Source organism: Notolabrus celidotus, chromosome 23, assembly GCF_009762535.1.
Source record: "Notolabrus celidotus isolate fNotCel1 chromosome 23, fNotCel1.pri, whole genome shotgun sequence".
Classification (NCBI taxonomy): domain Eukaryota; kingdom Metazoa; phylum Chordata; class Actinopteri; order Labriformes; family Labridae; genus Notolabrus; species Notolabrus celidotus.
Genome location: NC_048294.1, coordinates 21,322,966 through 21,337,219, shown reverse-complemented (window position 1 = coordinate 21,337,219; position 14,254 = coordinate 21,322,966). Strand labels below are relative to the sequence as shown.

The following is a 14,254-nucleotide window of genomic DNA, read 5'->3' as shown; positions in this document are numbered from 1 at the left end:
CTCTGCTGCTTTCAACCTTACTCTCAAATTAAATTCACAAGAAAACGAAATCCTACTTCATTAATTTCATCTTGTTCCTCCCATTGAACTGTTCATCTCAATTTAAATGAACTAGAATACGATTCCTCTGGATCTCTACCGTAGACAGCCTGCTGCTGTGGACGTACCAGACTCCAGCTAGTACAACTACTACTATCTGTCTCACCACTATCATCTCTCTCTCTCTTTATCTCCCTCTATCCCTCTCTCCAACACGGTCTCAGCAGATGTGTGTCTAACATGAGTCTGGTCCTGCTGGAGGTTTCTGCCTGTTAAAGGAAGTTTGTCCTTGCCACTGTAACTTGTTAAATTCTGCAAAGTGCTCTGCTCATGGTGGATTAAGATGAGATCAGACTGAGTCCTGTCTGTAAGATGGGACTGGATCTTATCCTGTCTTGATGTTGGGTCTTTGTTAATAATAGAACATAGAGTACGGTCTAGACCTGCTCTGTTTGGAAAGAGTCTTCATATATATAAATAAAGATTGATTGATTGAAGTTTTGACAAGGTTGAAATGTCTCATTTAATGGATGTTGTAAAAATAATAGGATTATCATGAATTATCTCCAAAATCTAGCAGGGGGCTACTTTACAGGTTGTAAAATCTTTGAAGTCTCTGAGAAAATGGTCCTCTTTCTCAGGTGATTTATTTCCACAGAAAACATTCTCCTCATGAGTTTTATGGTCTCAATTTGTAGTTTTAAGTCTTCCTCAACACAGCATGATGTTCATTTAGTAAATTATGGGCCCATTTAGAGTCACAGAGACCAGGAAGCAGGGGCTGGGTTAGACAGGGGACACCTGGGATTGACAAGTGGCTACAACACGGAGCTGAAAAATGTCTTATTTAGCGTTCAGAAGCATTTGGATGCCTCATAACCTGCAAAAGCAACCGAGACCACAAGCATCAAGACAGACAATTTATACAATGTATTTATAGTTCCTGAAACCACTGCGAGGGGGTACATGTCAGACCAGATGATTGACAGCACAGTGAGAAAACAGCCTTTACATTTCAGCAGCACAGATTCACAGTGAGTGACTGGAAACTTCTCTCTTACCTACAGTGCAGCTTACGAGGCCACCAACAGCCTCTATAATCGCTTCGGTGTCATTTACATACACTTCTTCTTGACTGGAGATATTTGGGATCTCCAGGATGACGTCATGTTTGACTTGAACTCTGAAGGAGAGATCATTTTATACATGTCAGTTACAGACATACAGCTTTATAAGTGTTGACACTGCTGGTAGAGTAAACAGTACACCTCGATTTCTTGACTCATCTGATAATACAGGTACAGTATCTTTAGAAGCTAACATCTGTTGATAAAAGCAGGCAGCCAAATTCCAGATTAGAGAGGGGTGTGGTAAACTAGATGAGATGTCCTGGGTGTAGATTTTCCTTATGCATAACTCCACTTGTGACGCAACTGATCACATTAAATCAGATATTTTCATCCCTTTAAAGAAGAACAGTGTTTGATGTTTAGTCTTACCCTACTCTTCTTGGTGTGTTTCTGTAGACAGCTGCGTCGTCATCCCTTTTCCTCCTCTGAAATTAAAGTAAAGAAGTTCACACCAAACTCATTCTTTAGCTCATGTCTGATCAATGAACTGCCGACCAGCGGTTATAAAGGCTTTACCTTTTCCACAGTGTCCCTGGAGAATCTCACCAATGAACTTCCAGGGCTGAGATAAAGAACGAGAGAAGCAATTTCAGAAAAGACACCAAATTTAAAATATTTCCTTTAAAGACCCTGGGAGCCCAAATCAACAAACACGTACTACCTATGATATTTCAGACCATATATAAATACTAAAAACTCAACTCAGGCGACAGCAGAGCCACCAACTACAGCTGAAGGCAGCACTGCACCAACCACTGCATTACTTTACTTCGATCCATTTTCAAACATGTTCAATTACGTTTTTTAACACGTTCTAACACTGGGTTTAAAGGTCCTGCTCAGACCATCTCCTGACGTCTCAGCCAGCTCCCCTCAGTGTTGTCTTAGCTGTGAGCTCGTCTGCTAATCACGTACTGCCTGAAATCTGTCTGTATAGCTGTCTCTCTGCTCTTCGTGCCAGTGTGCTCGTGTGTCCCTGTGTGCGCAACAACAGGTAAAGATGACAGCTTGTTGTCATTCTTTTCCCTAACTGCGGTGGATTTGGGAAACTTTGGGACGCAGTTGAATTGAGAAGCAGCCAAGTGGCTAGAGCAGTCCCGTATATGCTTAGCTCATTTCCCTAAGGACCACTTCACTAACTTTCCCCAGGACCGCTTCGCTAACTTTCCTCAGGACCGGTTCACTAACTTTCCCCAGGACGGGTTCACTAACTTTCCTCAGGACCGGTTCACTAACTTTCCTCAGGACAGGTTCACTAACTATCCCTCAGGACCGGTTAACTATCTTTACCCAGGACCGGTTCACTAACTTTCCCCAGGACCGCTTCACTAACTTTCCTCAGGACCGCTTCACTAACTTTCCCCAGGACGGGTTCACTAACTTTCCTCAGGACCGGTTCACTAACTTTCCCCAGGACAGGTTCACTAACTATCCCTCAGGACCGGTTAACTATCTTTACCCAGGACCGGTTCAATAACTTTCCCCAGGACCGGTTCACTAACTTTCCTCAGGACCGGTTCACTAACTTTCCCCAGGACCTCTTCACTAACTTTCCCTCAGGACCGGTTCACTAATTTCCTAGGACCGGTCCACTAACTTTCCCCAGGACTGGTTCACTAACTTTCCCCAAGACCGGTTCACTAACTTTCCCCAAACAGCTCAGAGCTTAGACAAACAGCTCCGTCTGACACCCGGAACACTCCTCTGCGTGCACATACTTCACTTCAGCCTCCTCTGCTCTGGGCGTCCCATGGTCCCAATGCCCCAAAGACTATGGAGTGATAAAACTAATAAACGATTAAAGTCCTGATTCTGAAGGATTTTGTGACTCAGCACTCAGAGAACATTTGAAATTAATCATTTTCAGATTCTGGAGTTTTGATGTCTTTAGATTCAGAGTCAGACGGCTCAAACATGCAGGCTGTGAACTCTCTCTTGACCTGTCAATCAAAGAGTTAGGCCACGCCCACACAGTCCTGAGAAATGCTCTGACCTGTAAAATAAGTTGTTTTTGAACAGAGTTTTTTGAGAGTTATGCATGTTTATTTTCACTCAGATTTTTTTTGAAAATCTACATTACCTGACACTAATAACCACCACTTCTTTAAAGTTGTCAACGCTTAATCGGTAATACCGCTCCATCTGAAAACCAAAAACAATAAAATGTCAGTGTCTTCACAACGCTTGTTTGGATCGTTTAGATATTTCGTTGCATCAATGCGTCTCACCTCTGTAATGAAGTTTCCAATAAAGTCTTTGTATTCCTGTGATTCATCATCGCCATATTTGTCATTGTATTCCTGGTTGACCTCCACATTCACCACGACTGCTCTGTCAATTGTTTCTGTAATATAAACCAATGATTAATTAGAAAGAACGGAAAGAATAATAAAAGAATAACATTTAATGGTGTCTAATTGAAAATTTATAAGGCATCCAATGAATCATAACATATCACCTGGCCTTACTGCAGCTTCTCCCTGTTCACAGATTTCTCCGGTAAATCCAACAGGGCATACACAAATGTCTCCATTATAAGTTCCCCCATTCTGGCAGATTAGTGGCTCTCGTGTGGTAGGTGATGGTGCTGTGTTAGGCTCTGTTGCTGGAATTGTAGATGGTGTATTTGGAACTGTGGTGGGATCAACTGGGGCCTCAGGGGTGGTGCCAGGTCCAGCAGTGGTTGGTGCAGGGCTGCTTCCAGCCGTTGTTGAAGTTGTTGAAGTAGTTGTTGGCTCAGCAGTAGTTGTTGTTGCAGCTGTAGTTGTTGTCTCAGCAATAGTAGTTGTGGCAGCTGTAGTTGTTGGCTCAGCTGTAGTTGTTGTTGCAGCTGTAGTTGTTGGCTCAGCAATAGTTGTTGTTGCAGCTGTAGTTGTTGTTGCATCTGTAGTTGTTGGCACAGCTGTAGTTGTTGGCTCAGAAATAGTTGTTGTTGCAGCTGTAGTTGTTGTTGCAGCTGTAGCTGTTGGCTCAGCAATAGTTGTTGGCTCAGCAATAGTTGTTGTCGCAGCTGTAGTTGTTGGCTCAGCTGTAGCATCTGGGGTGGTGCCAGGTCCAACAGTGGTTGGCTCTGTTGCTGGAGTTGTAGATGGTGTATTTAGAACTGTGGTAGGATCAACTGGGGCCTCAGGGGTGGTGCCAGGACCAGCAGTTGTTGGTGCAGTGTTGCCTTCGGCTGTTGTTGAAGTTGTCGAAGTAGTTGTTGGCTCAGCAATAGTTGTTGTCGCAGCTGTAGTTGTTGGCTCAGCTGTAGCATCTGGGGTGGTGCCAGGTCCAACAGTGGTTGGCTCTGTTGCTGGAGTTGTAGATGGTGTATTTGGAACTGTGGTAGGATCAACTGGGGCCTCAGGGGTGGTGCCAGGACCAGCAGTTGTTAGTGCAGTGCTGCCTTCCGCTGTTGTTGAAGTTGTCGAAGTAGTTGTTGGCTCAGTAATAGTTGTTGTTGCAGCTGTAGTTGTTGGCTCAGATGTAGCATCTGGGGTGGTGCCAGGTCCAACAGTGGTTGGCTCTGTTGCTGGAGTTGTAGATGGTGTATTTAGAACTGTGGTAGGATCAACTGGGGCCTCAGGGGTGGTGCCAGGACCAGCAGTTGTTAGTGCAGTGCTGCCTTCCGCTGTTGTTGAAGTTGTCGAAGTAGTTGTTTGCTCAGCAATAGTTGTTGTTGCAGCTGTAGTTGTTGGCTCAGCTGTAGCATCTGGGGTGGTGCCAGGTCCAACAGTGGTTGGCTCTGTTGCTGGAGTTGTAGATGGTGTATTTGGAACTGTGGTAGGATCAACTGGGGCCTCAGGGGTGGTGCCAGGACCAGCAGTTGTTAGTGCAGTGCTGCCTTCGGCTGTTGTTGAAGTTGTCGAAGTAGTTGTTGGCTCAGTAATAGTTGTTGTTGCATCTGTAGTTGTTGGCTCAGCTGTAGCATCTGGGGTGGTGCCAGGTCCAACAGTGGTTGGCTCTGTTGCTGGAGTTGTAGATGGTGTATTTAGAACTGTGGTAGGATCAACTGGGGCCACAGGGGTGGTGCCAAGACCAGCAGTTGTTGGTGCAGTGCTGCCTTCGGCTGTTGTTGAAGTTGTCGAAGTAGTTGTTGGCTCAGTAATAGTTGTTGTTGCATCTGTAGTTGTTGGCTTAGCTGTAGCATCTGGGGTGGTGCCAGGTCCAACAGTGGTTGGCTCTGTTGCTGGAGTTGTAGATGGTGTATTTGGAACTGTGGTAGGATCAACTGGGGCCTCAGGGGTGGTGCCAGGACCAGCAGTTGTTGTTGCAGTGCTGCCTTCGGCTGTTGTTGAAGTTGTCGAAGTAGTTGTTGGCTCAGCAATAGTTGTTGTTGCAGCTGTAGTTGTTGGCTCAGCTGTAGCATCTGGGGTGGTGCCAGGTCGAACAGTGGTTGGCTCTGTTGCTGGAGTTGTAGATGGTGTATTTAGAACTGTGGTAGGATCAACTGGGGCCTCAGGGGTGGTGCCAAGACCAGCAGTTGTTGGTGCAGTGCTGCCTTCGGCTGTTGTTGCAGCTGTAGTTGTTGGCTCAGCAATAGTTGTTGTCGCAGCTGTAGTTGTTGTTGCATCTGTAGTTGTTGGCTCAGCTGTAGCATCTGGGGTGGTGCCAGGTCCAACAGTGGTTGGCTCTGTTGCTGGAGTTGTAGATGGTGTATTTGGAACTGTGGTAGGATCAACTGGGGCCTCAGGGGTGGTGCCAGGACCAGCAGTTGTTGGTGCAGTGCTGCCTTCCGCTGTTGTTGAAGTTGTCGAAGTAGTTGTTGGCTCAGCAATAGTTGTTGTCGCAGCTGTAGTTGTTGGCTCAGATGTAGCATCTGGGGTGGTGCCAGGTCCAACAGTGGTTGGCTCTGTTGCTGGAGTTGTAGATGGTGTATTTGGAACTGTGGTAGGATCAACTGGGGCCTCAGGGGTGGTGCCAGGAACAGCAGTTGTTAGTGCAGTGCTGCCTTCCGCTGTTGTTGAAGTTGTCGAAGTAGTTGTTGGCTCAGTAATAGTTGTTGTTGCAGCTGTAGTTGTTGGCTCAGATGTAGCATCTGGGGTGGTGCCAGGTCCAACAGTGGTTGGCTCTGTTGCTGGAGTTGTAGATGGTGTATTTAGAACTGTGGTAGGAACAACTGGGGCCTCAGGGGTGGTGCCAGGACCAGCAGTTGTTAGTGCAGTGCTGCCTTCCGCTGTTGTTGAAGTTGTCGAAGTAGTTGTTTGCTCAGCAATAGTTGTTGTTGCAGCTGTAGTTGTTGGCTCAGCTGTAGCATCTGGGGTGGTGCCAGGTCCAACAGTGGTTGGCTCTGTTGCTGGAGTTGTAGATGGTGTATTTGGAACTGTGGTAGGATCAACTGGGGCCTCAGGGGTGGTGCCAGGACCAGCAGTTGTTAGTGCAGTGCTGCCTTCGGCTGTTGTTGAAGTTGTCAAAGTAGTTGTTGGCTCAGCAATAGTTGTTGTCGCAGCTGTAGTTGTTGGCACAGCTGTAGTTGTTGGCTCAGAAATAGTTGTTGTTGCAGCTGTAGTTGTTGTTGCAGCTGTAGCTGTTGGCTCAGCAATAGTTGTTGGCTCAGCAATAGTTGTTGTCGCAGCTGTAGTTGTTGGCTCAGCTGTAGCATCTGGGGTGGTGCCAGGTCCAACAGTGGTTGGCTCTGTTGCTGGAGTTGTAGATGGTGTATTTAGAACTGTGGTAGGATCAACTGGGGCCTCAGGGGTGGTGCCAGGACCAGCAGTTGTTAGTGCAGTGCTGCCTTCGGCTGTTGTTGAAGTTGTCAAAGTAGTTGTTGGCTCAGCAATAGTTGTTGTCGCAGCTGTAGTTGTTGGCTCAGATGTAGCATCTGGGGTGGTGCCAGGTCCAACAGTGGTTGGCTCTGTTGCTGGAGTTGTAGATGGTGTATTTGGAACTGTGGTAGGATCAACTGGGGCCTCAGGGGTGGTGCCAGGAACAGCAGTTGTTAGTGCAGTGCTGCCTTCCGCTGTTGTTGAAGTTGTCGAAGTAGTTGTTTGCTCAGCAATAGTTGTTGTTGCAGCTGTAGTTGTTGGCTCAGCTGTAGCATCTGGGGTGGTGCCAGGTCCAACAGTGGTTGGCTCTGTTGCTGGAGTTGTAGATGGTGTATTTGGAACTGTGGTAGGATCAACTGGGGCCTCAGGGGTGGTGCCAGGACCAGCAGTTGTTAGTGCAGTGCTGCCTTCGGCTGTTGTTGAAGTTGTCGAAGTAGTTGTTGGCTCAGTAATAGTTGTTGTTGCATCTGTAGTTGTTGCCTCAGCTGTAGCATCTGGGGTGGTGCCAGGTCCAACAGTGGTTGGCTCTGTTGCTGGAGTTGTAGATGGTGTATTTAGAACTGTGGTAGGATCAACTGGGGCCTCAGGGGTGGTGCCAGGACCAGCAGTTGTTAGTGCAGTGCTGCCTTCGGCTGTTGTTGAAGTTGTCAAAGTAGTTGTTGGCTCAGCAATATTTGTTGTCGCAGCTGTAGTTGTTGGCTCAGATGTAGCATCTGGGGTGGTGCCAGGTCCAACAGTGGTTGGCTCTGTTGCTGGAGTTGTAGATGGTGTATTTGGAACTGTGGTAGGATCAACTGGAGCCTCAGGGGTGGTGCCAGGACCAGCAGTTGTTAGTGCAGTGCTGCCTTCCGCTGTTGTTGAAGTTGTCGAAGTAGTTGTTGGCTCAGTAATAGTTGTTGTTGCAGCTGTAGTTGTTGGCTCAGATGTAGCATCTGGGGTGGTGCCAGGTCCAACAGTGGTTGGCTCTGTTGCTGGAGTTGTAGATGGTGTATTTAGAACTGTGGTAGGATCAACTGGGGCCACAGGGGTGGTGCCAAGACCAGCAGTTGTTGGTGCAGTGCTGCCTTCGGCTGTTGTTGAAGTTGTCGAAGTAGTTGTTGGCTCAGTAATAGTTGTTGTTGCATCTGTAGTTGTTGGCTTAGCTGTAGCATCTGGGGTGGTGCCAGGTCCAACAGTGGTTGGCTCTGTTGCTGGAGTTGTAGATGGTGTATTTGGAACTGTGGTAGGATCAACTGGGGCCTCAGGGGTGGTGCCAGGACCAGCAGTTGTTGGTGCAGTGCTGCCTTCGGCTGTTGTTGAAGTTGTCGAAGTAGTTGTTGGCTCAGCAATAGTTGTTGTTGCAGCTGTAGTTGTTGGCTCAGCTGTAGCATCTGGGGTGGTGCCAGGTCGAACAGTGGTTGGCTCTGTTGCTGGAGTTGTAGATGGTGTATTTAGAACTGTGGTAGGATCAACTGGGGCCTCAGGGGTGGTGCCAAGACCAGCAGTTGTTGGTGCAGTGCTGCCTTCGGCTGTTGTTGCAGCTGTAGTTGTTGGCTCAGCAATAGTTGTTGTCGCAGCTGTAGTTGTTGTTGCATCTGTAGTTGTTGGCTCAGCTGTAGCATCTGGGGTGGTGCCAGGTCGAACAGTGGTTGGCTCTGTTGCTGGAGTTGTAGATGGTGTATTTGGAACTGTGGTAGGATCAACTGGGGCCTCAGGGGTGGTGCCAGGACCAGCAGTTGTTGGTGCAGTGCTGCCTTCGGCTGTTGTTGAAGTTGTCGAAGTAGTTGTTGGCTCAGTAATAGTTGTTGTTGCATCTGTAGTTGTTGCCTCAGCTGTAGCATCTGGGGTGGTGCCAGGTCCAACAGTGGTTGGCTCTGTTGCTGGAGTTGTAGATGGTGTATTTAGAACTGTGGTAGGATCAACTGGGGCCTCAGGGGTGGTGCCAGGACCAGCAGTTGTTAGTGCAGTGCTGCCTTCGGCTGTTGTTGAAGTTGTCGAAGTAGTTGTTGGCTCAGCAATAGTTGTCGCAGCTGTAGTTGTTGGCTCAGCTGTAGCATCTAGGGTGGTGCCAGGTCCAACAGTGGTTGGCTCTGTTGCTGGAGTTGTAGATGGTGTATTTGGAACTGTGGTAGGATCAACTGGGGCCTCAGGGGTGGTGCCAGGACCAGCAGTTGTTGGTGCAGTGCTGCCTTCCGCTGTTGTTGAAGTTGTCGAAGTAGTTGTTGGCTCAGTAATAGTTGTTGTTGCAGCTGTAGTTGTTGGCTCAGCTGTAGCATCTGGGGTGGTGCCAGGTCGAACAGTGGTTGGCTCTGTTGCTGGAGTTGTAGATGGTGTATTTAGAACTGTGGTAGGATCAACTGGGGCCTCAGGGGTGGTGCCAGGACCAGCAGTTGTTGGTGCAGTGCTGCCTTCGGCTGTTGTTGAAGTTGTCGAAGTAGTTGTTCGCTCAGCAATAGTTGTTGTTGCAGCTGTAGTTGTTGGCTCAGCTGTAGCATCTGGGGTGGTGCCAGGTCCAACAGTGGTTGGCTCTGTTGCTGGAGTTGTAGATGGTGTATTTAGAACTGTGGTAGGATAAACTGGGGCCTCAGGGGTGGTGCCAAGACCAGCAGTTGTTGGTGCAGTGCTGCCTTCGGCTGTTGTTGAAGTTGTCGGCTCAGCAATAGTTGTTGTCGCAGCTGTAGTTGTTGTTGTCTCTGTAGTTGTTGGCTCAGCTGTAGCATCTGGGGTGGTGCCAGGTCCAACAGTGGTTGGCTCTGTTGCTGGAGTTGTAGATGGTGTATTTGGAACTGTGGTAGGATCAACTGGTGCCTCAGGGGTAGTGCCAGGACCAGCAGTTGTTGGTGCAGTGCTGCCTTCGGCTGTTGTTGAAGTTGTCGAAGTAGTTGTTGGCTCAGTAATAGTTGTTGTTGCATCTGTAGTTGTTGGCTCAGCTGTAGCATCTGGGGTGGTGCCAGGTCCAACAGTGGTTGGCTCTGTTGCTGGAGTTGTAGATGGTGTATTTGGAACTGTGGTAGGATCAACTGGTGCCTCAGGGGTGGTGCCAGGACCAGCAGTTGTTGGTGCAGTGCTGCCTTCGGCTGTTGTTGAAGTTGTTGAAGTAGTTGTTGGCTCAGCAATAGTTGTTGTTGCAGCTGTAGTTGTTGTTGCATCTGTAGTTGTTGGCTCAGCTGTAGTTGTTGTTGCAGCTGTAGTTGTTGTTGCATCTGTAGTTGTTGGCTCAGCTGTAGTTGTTGTTGCAGCTGTAGTTGTTGGCTCAGCTGTAGTTGTTGTTGCAGCGGTAGTTGTTGGCTCAGCTGTAGCTGTTGGCTCAGCTGTAGTTGTTGCAGCTGTTGTTGTCGCAGCTGTAGTTGTTGTTGCAGCTGTAGTTGTTGGCTCAGCTGTAGTTGTTGTCACAGCTGTAGTTGTTGTTGCAGCTGTAGTTGTTGTTGCAGCTGTAGTTGTTGTTGCAGCTGTAGTTGTTGTTGCAGCGGTAGTTGTTGGCTCAGCTGTAGTTGTTGGCTCAGCAGTAGCTGTTGCAGCTGTTGTTGTCGCAGCTGTAGTTGTTGTCTCAGCTGTAGTTGTTGGCTCAGTTGTAGGTGTTGTTGCAGCTTCAGTTGTTGGCTCAGCTGTAGTTGTTGTTGCAGCTGTAGTTGTTGGCTCAGCTGTAGTTGTTGTTGCAGCGGTAGTTGTTGGCTCAGCTGTAGCTGTTGGCTCAGCTGTAGTTGTTGCAGCTGTTGTTGTCGCAGCTGTAGTTGTTGTTGCAGCTGTAGTTGTTGGCTCAGCTGTAGTTGTTGTCACAGCTGTAGTTGTTGTTGCAGCTGTAGTTGTTGTTGCAGCTGTAGTTGTTGTTGCAGCTGTAGTTGTTGTTGCAGCGGTAGTTGTTGGCTCAGCTGTAGTTGTTGGCTCAGCAGTAGCTGTTGCAGCTGTTGTTGTCGCAGCTGTAGTTGTTGTCTCAGCTGTAGTTGTTGGCTCAGTTGTAGGTGTTGTTGCAGCTTCAGTTGTTGGCTCAGCTGTAGTTGTTGGCTCAGCTGTAGTTTTTGGCTCAGCTGTAGTTGTTGCAGCTGTAGTTGTTTGCTCAGCTGTAGTTGTTATAGCGGTAGTTGTTGGTTCAGCTGTAGTTGTTGTTGCAGCTGTAGTTGTTGGCCCAGCTGTAGTTGTTGGCTCAGCTGTAGTTGTTGTTGCAGCTGTAGTTGTTGCAGCTGTAGTTGTAGTTGCAGCTGTAGTTGTTCTTGCAGCTGTAGTTGTTGATGCTGTAGTTGTTGTTGCAGCTCTAGTTGTTGGCTCTGCAATTGTTGTTGTCGCATTTGTAGTTGTTGTTGCAGCTGTAGTTTGTTGCTCGGGATCCCCCCTAGTTATGCCAGATGTAGGTGCGGGGTTGTACAGATCTGTTTTGGAATTATCAGATTTTTTTATAATATATTGTTTGTGTGTGTGTGTGTGTGTGTGTGTGTGTGTGTGTGTGTGTGTGTGTGTGTGTGTGTGTGTGTGTGTGTGTGTGTGTGTGTGTGTTTGGTTTCATAACTTAGTCCATTGATTGATATTTTCACAGATGTAAAAACTCTTATCTGAACTTACTAAATTGAGTCTTTGCTACCAAGGATGAGTGACTTTTTATTAAGTGAGAGACTGTTGAACATTTTTTCTGGCACAGAAAACCCTGTTCTGCAATCTGGTGTAGGCTAACAAATGTTCTTGGAGCTGTACTTCAGGCATGTTTAACTGATAGTTGTTCAAATTCAATCAGTTTAGTAGTCTAGTCATCTCGTGCTGCAATCATTTCAATAAATATTACACATGGAATATCTTCACATTATGGAGAGGGTGAGTGAGTTTTTGCCTAATGGCTAAATCACACGCCCATGAAGTGGTTGGCTGGGTTCGATTTCGGCCTGCTGCCTCTTTCCAGCATGTCATTCCCCCACTCTCTCTCCCTTTTTCCAGCTCTATCCACTGTCCTCCCCTCTCTAAAAAGGTGCAAAAGCCCCAAAAATAGAATAGATAAAGTGAGTTATAAATGAAAATAATTTAGATTTCAGAGTTCAACGCAGTGAATGGTATATTGTCAATCACAATTTTTGGCATGTGTACAGTAACTAAGATCATTCTTATCAAGAATTTTGAAAAATGAGAAACTATTGTATGACTTTATTCATCTATCATTAGATCACTGACATACAGTCGTATGAAAAAGTTTGGGCACCCCTCTGAGGCTGCATAATAATTTACTCTGCCTTCACAGAAAATTATCAAAGTGGCATGTCATTCATTTTCTAATCAAAGCTAAGTACTTGGGTGTTTTCCAGACAAAAACTTTAAGTGTAGCAATACTAATTTGTATGAAATTAAATCAGATGTCAAAAATAGGCTGTGCAAAAATGTGGGCACCCTTGTCATTTTATTGATTTGAATACCTGTAACTACTTAACACTGATTTATTGGAATACAAAATTGGTTTGGTGAGCTCATTTAGCATTGAACTTCATAGACAGGTGCAACCAATCATGAGAAAAGGTATTTAAGGTGGTCAATTTCAAGTTGTTCTTCTCTTTGACTCTCCTCTGAAGAGTGGCGACATGGGGACCTCAAAACAACTCTCAAATGACCTGAAAACAAAGATTGTTGAGCATTATGGTTTAGGGCAAGGCTACAAAAAGATATCTCAGAGATTTCAGCTGTCAGTTTCCACTCTGAGGAACATAGTGAGTAAATGGAAGGCTACAGGCACAGTTGGTGTTAAGGCCAGTGGCAGGCCAAGAGAAATATTGGAGAGGCAAAGGCGAAGGATGGTGAAAATGGTCAAAAACAACCCACAGACCACCTCCAAAGACCTACAAGATCATCTTGCAGCAGATGGTGCCAATGTCTATCGTTCAACAATTCAGTGCACTTTGCACAAGGAAAAGCTGTACAGGAGAGTGATGCATAAGAAGCCTTTTTTGAGCACACGGACAGAAACAGAGTTGCTTGAGCTATGCAAAAGCACATTTGGACAAGCCAACTACATTTTGGAATAAGGTGCTGTGGACTGATGAAACAAAGATTTAGTTATTTGGGCATAACAAGCGCAGTTATGGATGGCAGCGAAAGAACACAGCATTCAAAGAAAAACACTTACTACCCACAGTAAAAATTGGTGGTGGTTCTACCATGCTGTGGGGCTGTGTGGCTAGTGCTGGTACAGGGAATCTTGTTAAAGTTGAGGGTTGCATGGATTCCACTCAGTATCAGCAAATTCTTAAGAATAATGTTCAAGAATCTGTCCCAAAGTCGAAGTTACGCCGGGTCTGGATATTTCAACAAGACAACGACCCAAAACACTGCTCAAAATATTCTTAGGCATTCATGCAGAGGAACAAGTACAATGTTCTGAAATGGCCATCCCAGTCCCCAGACTTGAATATCATTGAAAATCTGTGAGATGATTTGAAGTGGGCTGTCCATGCTCGGAAACCATCAAGCCTAACTAAACTGGAGATGTTTTGTAACGAAGAATTGTCTAAAATAACTTAATCCAGAATCCAGACACTCATTACAGACTATAGGAAGCGTCTAGTGGCTGTTATTTTTGCAAAAGGAGGGTCTATTAAATATTGATGTGATTTTTCAGTTGGAGTGCCCAAATTTATGCACTTGTCTGATTTTGCTTTGATGCATATTACATATACCGTTAATCCAGAAAACATAATTTCACCACTGAAATATTACTGTGTCCATCGGTTATTTGATAGATCGAAATGAAGTTGCTGATAAAAACACACAATAATTTATAAATGAAAATAATGGAAATTGTCACGGGTGCCCAAACTTTTTCATACAACTGTATACTCACAAAGGTGTTCTTCCTCATTATTATCTATCTGTCATTATAAAAATACTGACAGATTTTTCTTGCAATAAACGAGATAATATTAATAAAGCTGTATTTGTATTGCGCCTATAAAAACAAAGATTAACAAAGTGCTTTGACAGAAAAGCAGAGGTATACATGAGCATACAAGCATACATAAATAATGGGGGAAGTTAATTCAGTTGATCTTACCGTTTGAAGTTTTGTCAGCAGAAGCCGTGCAGACCAGTGTGACAAATATTATCACAAAAGTTTGGGAAAGCGCCATGGCTGGGTTTAATCCCAGTAGGCAATATGTTCCAGGTGTGTATCAGAGACCAAGAAGTCCAGAAACATTCAGAAAATACAGGAATTAAAGATTTTTTTTAATTACTTGCACATTAGATGTGTTCTGTCAGCTGTCTCTGATAAGAATGAGCATAAGGTTGTAAAACAATTTCACCTTAACAAAGTTTATTGCAGCCCAAACCCTTTCCGTGTCCTGCCAACAGTTTAATATATCTCCAGTTATAATGGCAATGAGTAACATCAAC

At 45.9% G+C, this 14,254-nt stretch overlaps 1 long non-coding RNA gene across 1 annotated transcript; it reads right to left on the bottom strand.

Annotated features, from left to right (window-relative positions):
* Positions 1-1,130: 1,130 nt before the first annotated feature.
* LOC117807040 lies at positions 1,131-1,715 on the bottom strand. The gene is made up of 3 exons (XR_004629898.1): positions 1,686-1,715; positions 1,539-1,594; positions 1,131-1,222 (listed from the first exon to the last, which is right to left on the bottom strand). It is a non-coding gene; the product is annotated as an uncharacterized LOC117807040 (long non-coding RNA).
* Positions 1,716-14,254: the final 12,539 nt, after the last annotated feature.